The sequence below is a fragment of the Pinus tabuliformis genome, chromosome 6, assembly GCF_031772625.1.
Source record: "Pinus tabuliformis cultivar Carrire ecotype Pingquan chromosome 6, CPIR1, whole genome shotgun sequence".
Lineage (NCBI taxonomy): Eukaryota > Viridiplantae > Streptophyta > Pinopsida > Pinales > Pinaceae > Pinus > Pinus tabuliformis.
Genome location: NC_142292.1, coordinates 1,806,073,358 through 1,806,085,056, shown reverse-complemented (window position 1 = coordinate 1,806,085,056; position 11,699 = coordinate 1,806,073,358).

Below are 11,699 nucleotides of genomic sequence, written 5' to 3'. Positions count from 1 at the left end.
CATGATTATTAGAATTTTTTTCTGAGATATTTTAAGAAATAAATATTTTGTCATTATGTCAAACATCTATCTTCCCTATTGCATGCTTCATCCATTAGCAAGGTCACACGGACACGAAGTTGAAGTAAAATATCAAACAAGATTATTGAGGTTTGAATTCATGGAGAAGCTTTAATCTATCATTGAAAGAAAAAATATTGGTAGAATTAAAAGTAAACAATGAAAAGCCATATTAATAATCCTAGAGCAAGGTAAATAAATTAACAAAAATAGAACTTTGAAAATTAGCCAGAACTATAAAATATTATAAATATAAAAATTATACATATCAAAATATTGTTATGTCTCATAAAAGTTAAAGAGCGAATAATTATTTGGACGAAAATGAAGAGAGACTAAACAAACGAAGAATAAATATTAATATTTGAATTATAAAACTAAAACAAAATATTAGATATCATTTTTGGGATTCAACTGCGTTAAGTAGGTCATTCAAACGTATGACCATTTCCATGAGAGGTAGTCGTAACTGACTAATTTCTCATGATTTTTGAATAGTTCACTTAGCACTCATTGCATCGGGTGATGCTCACAGGGGTGAAGAAGTGGGATTGAAACTAGTGAAATGTGGAGAACGAATCACATAGCATCAATCATCACTTCCGGGCTTGCACCCGTAACCAGGACTTCCCAGGAGGTCACCCATCCCAGAACTCCTCTGGCTCAAGCGCGCTTAACTGTGGAGTTTTTCCCCACAATCAAGCCCACTTAGCTTGCTACCCCATTTGCAAAACCTTAGCAAGTATTGTGCTTCATGAACCATTCAAGAAGAGATCCCTTGACTCTTTTTGAATTTAAGTATGGGGGATTTACGCAGTGCATTATATTAGATATCATTTTTGGGATTCAACTGCGTTAAGTAGGTCATTCAAACGTATGACCATTTCCATGAGAGGTAGTCATAACTGACTAATTTCTCATGATTTTTGAATAGTTCACTTAGCACTCATTGCATCGGGTGATGCTCACAGGGGTGAAGAAGTGGGATTGAAACTAGTGAAATGTGGAGAACGAATCACATAGCATCAATCATCACTTCCGGGGCTTGCACCCGGTAACCAGGACTTCCCAGGAGGTCACCCATCCCAGAACTCCTCCGGCTCAAGCGCGCTTAACTGTGGAGTTTTTCCCCACAATCAAGCCCACTTAGCTTGCTACCCCATTTGCAAAACCTTAGCAAGTATTGTGCCTCATGAACCATTCAAGAAGAGATCCCTTGACTCTTTTTGAATTTAAGTATGGGGGATTTACACAGTGCATTATATTAGATATCATTTTTGGGATTCAACTGCGTTAAGTAGGTCATTCAAACGTATGACCATTTCCATGAGAGGTAGTCGTAACTGACTAATTTCTCATGATTTTTGAATAGTTCACTTAGCACTCATTGCATCGGTGATGCTCACAGGGGTGAAGAAGTGGGATTGAAACTAGTGAAATGTGGAGAACGAATCACATAGCATCAATCATCACTTCCGGGGCTTGCACCCGGTAACCAGGACTTCCCAGGAGGTCACCCATCCCAGAACTCCTCTGGCTCAAGCGCGCTTAAAACAAAATAATATGAGAAAAGATGAAGGAGACGTTTTAAAATTAAGGGAAAGTTTATATATATAGATATAGATATAGTGTTTTATATTTTAAAAAAAATAGAAATTACATATTTAAAATGTTTTATATTATTACAAACGAGTTAGAAATTATATAGTTATTTTAACTAGAGAGTAAAGGATGTTTCTACTAATTTTTAGAGAGGTTAAATTATTTAGGTTTTTCTATCCATTTTAGTTTACAAAATAAATAAAAATGTATCTTTTGTTTGATCACAAAAACTTAAGGCCAAATACACTAGTAAACTATTAGAAAATATAGCATAATACCAGCCATAGCTAACAGACATAAGCACCATTAAGAATTGTAGAAAGAGATGGGAGTACATTCCTTGTCACTTGATCAAACAAGAGAAATAATGTCTAAATCGCAATGCATGTGTCTTATAGGAGCCAGCCTTGAGTCAGGCCTATCTGTAGTAAAATATTGGTTCCACAACATCATATTATGTCTTCCAGAGAAGAAAATATGTTATACCATTCTAGATGTTTGCCTTTTAATACCACAATAAGCAGATCCTTCATCAACAATTGAAGAGAAACATAAGAGAACCCATCAAAAGACCTCATCTATAATCTCAAAATTAGAGTGGGACTATCTCCCTGCTCCCACCTAAGTTTCCAACTTTCTAATTTCTCGTCTTATCTCTTGGGGTACTGCTTTAAAATATGTAGTGACCTCGCCGACTGCTACCACCTCCACAACTTCTTCACCCCATGCATTTTCTAGGTGTCATGATGCATAGGAGGGGATTAGACATCAAAAAATCTAAACATGCCACAACTAGTGAGCTGATAAGAGAAGGACCTAGACCAAACACAAGTGGCAGAGAAACCCAACAATATCACCATTGTCATAGTAGGACATGGACCAAAGTCACATGGAAGAGCCATGTATGCAAATACCTGAGGACATACTTCACTCTCTAAGGAGCCTGTTGCAACATGTGCTAATTAAAAGACAAGAAAAAACCAAACCCCACAGGGTTTCATACATCCACTAATTACACAAACTTAAATAAAAGAAGAGGGAACAACAAGGTTGACCCTCAACAACAAAATCAACATGATAGTTCCCTTAACCAAAATAAAACTTATTGCAAATTTCCTTTGCCAAGCTAGACCAATCCTAGGACCAAACATGAACATGGACACCATGACAATAATTCGATAGACAGGGATTGAGCTAACACAACCAAGAAATATTCTAAGAATTAAAAAGCATGTTAGAGGGGTCAATACTAACATGTCAGTGTCGTAAATCACAAGTTGTGGCCAACACTTACCTACATAACCAAGCTCTAGAACCACCAGCCAATTGTCCTCTTACCAATTAATTTCCTTTCCCCCCCCTTAGTTTACCCGACTTACATTGCAAATTATGCTCCCCAATCTTGTTACAAAGTTTCTAGACTTATATCTCTCCCACCATAATAGGAAACAATCACCCAAAACCCAGCTTCAATGGCAATTCCCCTTCTTACCTTAGGAGAAACCCACCCCCCCCCCCCCCCCCCCAACTTCCCCAGCACTAGGAAGGAATTGATCATATCAGAATACAAACTATGTCCATAATTAGTCCAAAATACCACAAAATAGTACCCATTCAAAGGGACAAGCAACAAGGAGGTCAGCTCCTTGACGTTGCACCTATAGCAAACCTTCAACTCCACCATCAACATGCAAATACTATTCAAGATATCCTCTCCATTATTTAATGCTATTTCGATGGTTGCATGTTGCAAGCCCAAGACGAGCCACACCAACCCCATTGAGTGACCATAAGATGGGTGAGGTGTTAGGATCGTCCCCCAAGCCCCCTCTCAGATATTGTGCATAGCCCCATTATGGATTCCCTATCCTTCTCTAGGATATATTGGAGAAAATTTACTCAACATTCCTTTCTTCCTCGAAACCAGATTTCATTAGTGGAAAGATAACATCTTTGGTAGCCAAGGTTTTCCAAAAATCCACAGCTTTATTTCTTAACCTTCTAGAGTGGAGGAAAATAACGTAATCTAGATGAGCGATTGTTTCTCTAATACAATTAATTAAAAATTATAGCTTCCTTGTTTTTTCGAACATAAGTAGTGTGGCCATGGATGAGTTTCTGAGTCGTCATGTTTACTAACTTTGAATCTCCATTGATATGAATTTTCTAGTATCCTTATGTTATTTCTATCTTCAGACCTCTCTCTAGTGCCTAGAACTCTACCACATTATTGCTAGTAGTCTTGCAACTTTGAGAAAATATCCTTAAGGTGTTCATTTTATCATGCATGAAGACTAAGCCAAACATCATGATTACTTGATTTCCCTTAGAGGTTCCATCAAAATGAAAATTAAATAATCCAATGGGATGAGGTCTGAATATGCTAGCATAAGTACTTCTTATCTCTATACTTTTATTTTTCGTACGGGAAGACATATTTGAGGATAACTCTAGCTTTCTTTGGATTTTTTCCTCCTCGAGATTTATCTTCCAATCTTTTGAGGACCAAGATTTAACAAATATGTTTTCTATGATATTTTATTTGATTATCTCCCATGTCCTTTCAACTAACATGCTCTTATTCCTGAATATTATTCCATTTCATTTTTACCATATCACCTAAGAGACAAAACCTCCTACAAGATCCAAAGCTCTATTTACCACAGGGTTATTGAATAAATTGTATCTCCATTGGTCAAGTGTACCTACTATGTTCTATGGACTATGTTAATTATATCCAAATTCTAAGTTTATAAATCACTAAATTTATTCAACATAATTACATGAATTTAGGATGTGTTCCATATTTTTCTCCTTAATACCACATAAGTGACACTAAGATGTCCATTGGTAACCTTTATTTCTTATGTGGTCCCAAGTGAATATTTTTCTTCTCGCCACCAATCATAGAAACTATAATACTTTTGGCCAAAATTTATTAGTGTGCATATTTTTCCATATTAAAGCTCTTGGAAAGTATTTATGGCATGCTATAACAAAGTAAAATTACTTCAAGTTGAACATTGATTTAATTTTGTAGCCCCTTTTTAATTTATATAACTCTTGAGTGATTGGAATCCTCCTTCCTTACAACTCCTCGCTAAGGCTATTCTAGTGATACTCCTCTTGATGCTCAATATAATCTTGTTTTTTCTCCCACTCTCTCTAGATGGAGGATTATTCGTTCTCCTTCGAGCCACCTTGATCTTCCCTTGATCCATAGTGAAATTTTTTATTCCATGAGTTCTTATTTCTAACTAAGTCTTGGGAGTTTTTTTCAAGCCTATTTCTAGAATAGAGTTATATCTCCTATCTTAATTTACTAGACGTATCTTTGGATCATGCTCTTGTTTTCCTGGGCTAGATTCTAGATAAAGGAACCTTAGAAGACAACCATATCTCAGGTTTTATCCACTTGTAAATAGGTTTTGTTATATTTTCTTTTCCAAATGTTCTTTCATAGTTATCCTCCCCCTAGATCCATCACCATCATAGTTTCACACCTAAATCTTGGATCAATATTTTTGGATCATGTAATCCCAATCCCCATATCGACATCAAAGTGCATAATTTCTCCCACGCAACCAATGATCATATTTTGGATTTATTAGACTCTCTCCATAAGAAGCCCTTGAATTTAGTCCTAATTTCTCTGTAGATATTCTTCGGATCCAACATCCAAGGCATTTAGTAAATATGCAATTTGTAAAGGATGGATTTGAGCAGAACTAGCCTTTCGACCACATTCAAAGATCAAAAGGTCCAATTCTTTAACTTGGAAGAAATATTCTAAAGGGTATCGTTCTAATAGGAGTCTTTCTTACACTTTGTCACCAGTGAGACTCCCAGGTATTTAGCTAGAAGGTTTACAACCTGAAAATCTAGGACTCTAGCTAATTATGATGGATGGGATCATGCTAATTAATGAATAAAATACTCATTTTCTCGTTTCTGATAATAGTTCTAGATTCCACCATAAAATATGAAAGGATACCACATATTTCTTTTGACTCTTTGGTAGTGGCCTGATAGAATAACATGATATCTTGCAATAACTATTGGTGCATTATAGGGAGGTCATGTCCATATAGATGCAGGCCTTTGACATTACTCCTTTCACATGTTTTTTTTAGATATCTACCTAACTCGTTTGTAGCTAGGATTAAAAGTAATAGTGAGAGGGGTTTCCTTTTATTAGACCTAGCAAAGGGTTAAAGGTATTATTGGGGGACCCATTGAGTAGTATGGAAAAAAGGGGTTGGATATTAGAGATTGAATCTAGGATATCCAATGCCATGAGAATCCAAAGGTGTCTAGTACCTAAACCAAATAGTCCCAAGTAAACCTATCGTAAGATTTAGATAAGTCCAACTTGATTAGCATACCCTTGTTCTTCAATTTCTTTAGAGACTGAACTACTTCACGAGTCGTAACTATTCAATTGACATTTTGTTGCCCTTCTACAAAGCTAGTTTGTGTTGGTGAAATTATCTCTTTAAGAAATGACTTGAAATGATTGATAATGAATAAGGAGATAATATTACATAGCACATTGCACAATGCTATGGGTCTAAAACCACCTTGTTATTTCATCATACTTGTCTTAGGAACTAGAATTATGAATGTGGCTTCAAAACCTGTACATACCTTCCATAGAAGCCTAGACTATTGTACCAATGGGTAGACTTATCCAACAAAATTCTAATAGGATTTGATGAAGTTTGTGGTAAATTCATCTCAACTTGGAGCCTTGTTGTTAGTCATGGCCTTTACTTTCTCCTCCACTTTCTCATAAGATATCACTCTCATCATGGCCTGAATTTTATCCTGGCCTACTAGCTTCATGATATAGGTTATGATCTTGTTTATGGCTTATTGTCTTGGTTCCTCTAACTTTGCCATCATGTTTTGATGATATTTAATTAAATCTTATTCCATCTTATTGTGTTAAATAAATCTCATTCCAACCTTTGAAATGTGAGAGAAAATCCTATTATCATGCTTATGTTTGATCATTGACTTATTAAAGAAGCTTATTTCCCCCCCGTTCCCTAAACCATTGCACTCTATATTTCTAATTCCATAGTATCTCCTCTTATTTTCTTCTATATTACAACTTACTAAAAATATGTCATTCTTCCACATTCAATTCTTTTAGTCTCCCTTCCACAATTTTCTTATTTTTGAGCTCCTGTATAAGACCCTTTAAGAGTTGTTTCTCCTCCAATATATGGGAAAATTATTTCATGTTCCAGTCCTTAATTTTCATTGCAGTTCTTTCAACTTATGTTGAAACATGTGCATATTTTTATTTCCCCTCGCCTCAATTTATTTCATCCACTCTTCTACCTTATTAACAAAATTAGGGTCATGGAGCCAAAAATTTGAAAACATGGAAGGGTGGTTTCTTAGTGGCTTATATTAAATTGATCTCCAACTAAACTAGCCAATGATCTAAGCCCATGCACAGGAGTATATCTGCCTCAACAAATAATTGGTTTACCTAGAGGTGCTTCAGATACCAAAAATCAATCAAATATATAGGCCACCAAGTGTTTTCCCCATACTTTGGTCATTTAGGGTATATATATCATTAATAGTTTCAATATCCAACAACCTCATGTCTAGGATAATCTCCCCAATTTTTGTTTCTTCTGGGTCTACCGTCCTTATGCACCCAATTGCTTCCTGTAATATCCTTATCATATCAAAGTCTCCTCCTACTATTAATAGCTCATCCTGGAGAATTCCTCTAATATCTTGTAGTTTCTCTAAGAACTATCCTTTCCTTGTAGGTATATCAAGGCCATAACCTGTTGTGAGACTGACAGTTTCCTTGGACCCTAGATACCAAGATCTACAAGAAAACATTCTAGGGCATACCATCCATTCTTGGGAATAAACTTCTAATAAATTCCATAAGATTGTTCGATGCCCTACATTTCCCATTGCATCTAATGCAATTACAATACATCCATTATATCATATTTCCCCTATATCCTACACTTTTTCACCGAACATGATAGTTTCTCGTAGGATTTGTATGTCTAGATTCTCCATGCAGATCCTCTCCCTTAGATATGTCTTCCTTCCCTTAATACTAAACCCTCTTACATTCCATGTGATTATCCTCATTGAGTAAAGTTTTGTGAGCATAATATCTCTAGTAATGCTAGTACCTACATTGAGTTTATCAATTTCTCTCCCGTGATTTCAATTGCTTCCTTTGTAGAATTCTTGTGTTTTCATCTAAATTCTTTGTTATTCTAGTCTCTACCCCTATCACTGAGTGACACAACCCCTCCTACTCCACTTCTCTCCCCTTCGAGCGATTCTCCCTGATTCCTCCACTACATGTACAATTGATAGTATATCTCTTTCTGCTCAACTAGAATTTCCTCCCAAATCTTACCTTTCCATTCCTAAATTAGATTTTTCTTGAAGTGCTCCTCCGCGTATAGGGTTTTCACTTGTTCTTCTATCATCAACTCCTTCTCTCTTGACTTCAATTGCCCCTGTGTTACTTCCACCTCATCTCCACTCTCTCAAGTAGTCTGCTTTATGTTGCCTTTGGCTTGAAAGCGCTCCATTACCATATCTGCCACCATAAAATCCTTTAGAATCAAAGGCATTATCCTTAGTGATTCCTTTTTCAGACCAGTGGTGGTTGTTGTATCCTTGGGTTTGTCTTTCTATTAACAACCTTGTGAAATCTATAAACTAGCCCCCTCGCTCCTTCTTCCTCCACTTCGATTTTTCTAAGTGGGAAATGTTTGAACATAATTTTCATATTCATGACACCTTCGACATATGAATGGTAAATGTTCATACCCCATTGGTTGAACCCTAATTTCATCATGGTATTCTAGTTCTATCGATTCAATAAGTCGCTGTGAGATATTCATGTATATACAAATTATTTCATATGACATATAACATCTCTTTCTTCATCTCTCGGAGACCTTAAGAAAATACCATATGACATTGCTAATTCCTTCTAGGATTTTAGGATCCCAAAAGTCCACTAGTAAGGAGTATAAATGAACCGAGACTAGAGCTCCAAAGATTCCTCTTTATTAGGGTTGAAGCACTCTTCCCATTGTCTCATGTAAAGACTAACATTATTCAGGATATAGGGACCTCCTTCAAAAATCCTAGTTTTATCCTCTGCATTTGAAAAGATAAGCATCAAAAGCCACTTTGCCCCCAACCTGAAATATATATCTTGCTTCGGTTGCCACTTCAAATGCATCCACTTTTCCATGTCTTTCTTTATCGACCATCCTCTTATGAACTTGCAAATGAAGGCATGACATATCATATTCCTTTGCAATTCTTCCAATCTATTTGGTAGGATCACAAATTTAAGGTTTGTCATGACTTTGGGTAAACATTGAGTGAGATACTGATATTTCTACTAGGGTCCCAGAACTCGGTTTTTCATCCTGTTTCCATTTCCTCACTACTTTCCAAAAGCCCCAAAATTTATTTGCTGAGTACCTATTGCTACATTTCTTTAAGAAGATATTTCACCCCTTCCCTGAAATAGTCATTCTCTTGGTTAGTATAGTCCAAAGAATTTTTAATGGAGAAAAAACCCACTTGAAAAGGAACTACATTCACATGACCTACTTGGTTTTCAAACCCTAAATTAAAGTCATATATACAATCAAACTATACATCAATTTAAAAGTTAGGATATCAAAATAGAATAAATAGATAGGCCAAAGGGCAAAAAACTGGTTGAAGCAACACATAATTGAAGAAATTGAGAGAGAACAAGGAGAAACACATAATCATTGAAGAAATTGAAAGAAAACCCCGAGAAACTATTTATTGAGTTATTGAATAACATGTTCCCATGATTTCCTAAGTTTATATCCATTTTCATAATTGAAATGGTCAGATCCTTTTCCATTTCAAGTGCTTCAAAGGGATTCAAATAGACTAATAAAGCTTAGAACTAGTAATTATGGTTTTACCAAATAAAATAAAATGGTGGGAGTGTTTTGGAATAGCTAATTTTGTCATGTGGTTATTCGAAGCGTTAACAATATGGCCTTTAAGTTGGCATTCCAAACATTTACTAATTTGTAAAATGTATGACTTTCCGCATAATCGTGTAGACACTATGGCCTAGCATAGGCTCCTATATTTGTGTGTAGATGCTTTAAAAAGATATCTGAAAATTTTGTAAAGTTTAATATTTTCTCAAATGTAAGAAAGAGAGATGAGAGATAAAAGAAAGACGGATGAGAGAGGAGAGAGAAAAACCCATTATATTGTTAAAAGGTTGGGTGGGTAACCAAAATTTTAATGACAGACAAATTTTATGAGGGGGTGATGATGAAACCGGACATGAAGGATTTCTATATAAGTTATTTTAACTTTTCTCAGTGCCCTAGATTTCTATATACCAGAGAAACGTTCCTTGCAATCAGGTCGCCTAATACGCAATGTCATATTCGAACTCATCCACGTGTATTGAGTTTCGCGCGTTCCATGCATGTGATTCAAGATGTCGTTCCTCATCCTTTGATGTGTTTAAGAGGTATATACCTAACTAGTTTTGTCAAGAGGTATTATATATTTCAGATATGTAATTTCAGAATTTATGTTTTCTATGCTATCATTAAATATAGATAAATAATTAAAATATCGTAAAAATTAAATATTTAGTGAGATAAATCTCAAAACCTAATCTTCATCTTTTCTTCTTTATCATTTTCTCTTTATCATTTTAAATTGATTTGCTTCGATTTTGTGCAAATACCCACAGATAAGGAAGGATCATGTTAATGTTCACCATGGGTGGATGTTGCTTTCTGTTGCTTACCATCGGGTCAGCTCACACGCTTTGAGACAAATTTTTCTACTTAGAATTAATTCACAAGATATAAGTACAATGTTTTGTTTTTTCAATGACAAAAAACCATAACATCTTTCATCAGAAGGCAAACATATAACCATGATTGGCGAAAGAAACAAACATCATTTCCAGAATACACAGCTTGTCCAACAGCTATGAAATGCATCTCAAAGTTCGAGCATGGACACTTACTTCAGAAAATAGTTAGAATTGGTTCGTTGACCGCTTGGGTTGTGGAGATTCTCTCAACAACCAATTTCTTAGTTTAGAAATTGTAATCTCTTAGTTTAAAAATTTATAAATCTGATAAGCATTATATATATTTTGGAATTGTGTGATTAAAATGTAATAGAAAAATAATCATGTATGTGCACATCTCTGATTTCTTACTTTGTACCAGAGTAGCTCTGGTTTAATTCATTTTAGGAGAGGCCGGCAAAATGTGAGAGGAGTAAGAGAATTGTTCTGAGCACAAGGTGATCGATGGAGAAATTCTTCCGCTTGAAACAGATCTGTGTTACGTATACTACATTCACAAGGTATTACTAGCGAGTATGTACACCCTGTTTCTATTTCCTATAGCGATGAATTTATTTGTTGAATCACTGTTGTTGCCGAATGTTAAATTTGTACCTGGAAGAGAAATGTTCAGGAAGCTACAGTAAATGGTTAAGCTGGATGGACGTTTGGAAGAAGGATTCATTACCTGTGATCTGTACCCTGAAGTTGACGACTGTTGAGAGAATCAAGACTTTACTGGATCTGACGCTGTCAGAATTGGCGTGCTTGCTAATTCATTTTGACGACCACAATATTTTATTTTGTGGCCTCCTTAATTCTCTGGCTGCTCCCATCCCAAACATATGAAAGCCATCTGCACCAATATTCTTTGAGTTCATGTGAAGTACAAAGAGTAATAAGGGTTTAGCAAGTTCGTGAGCAGCCTCTGTCATGTTCCTTTTTTTTTCAAATTATTACGATCTACTTTTTTTTATTGCAAAGTTCATGACAGGGGCAAGGACCGTTTATTGAAAGATTAGCGTGAAGGTTGTTGCTTCTGTCGAGGCTCGTTTATTAAATGATTGGTGTGAAGGTTGTTTCCACTGAGATTAAACGGGTCTTCATATATTGCTTGAGCGGCGTCCCTCTACAATTTAGTTGGCTTTGT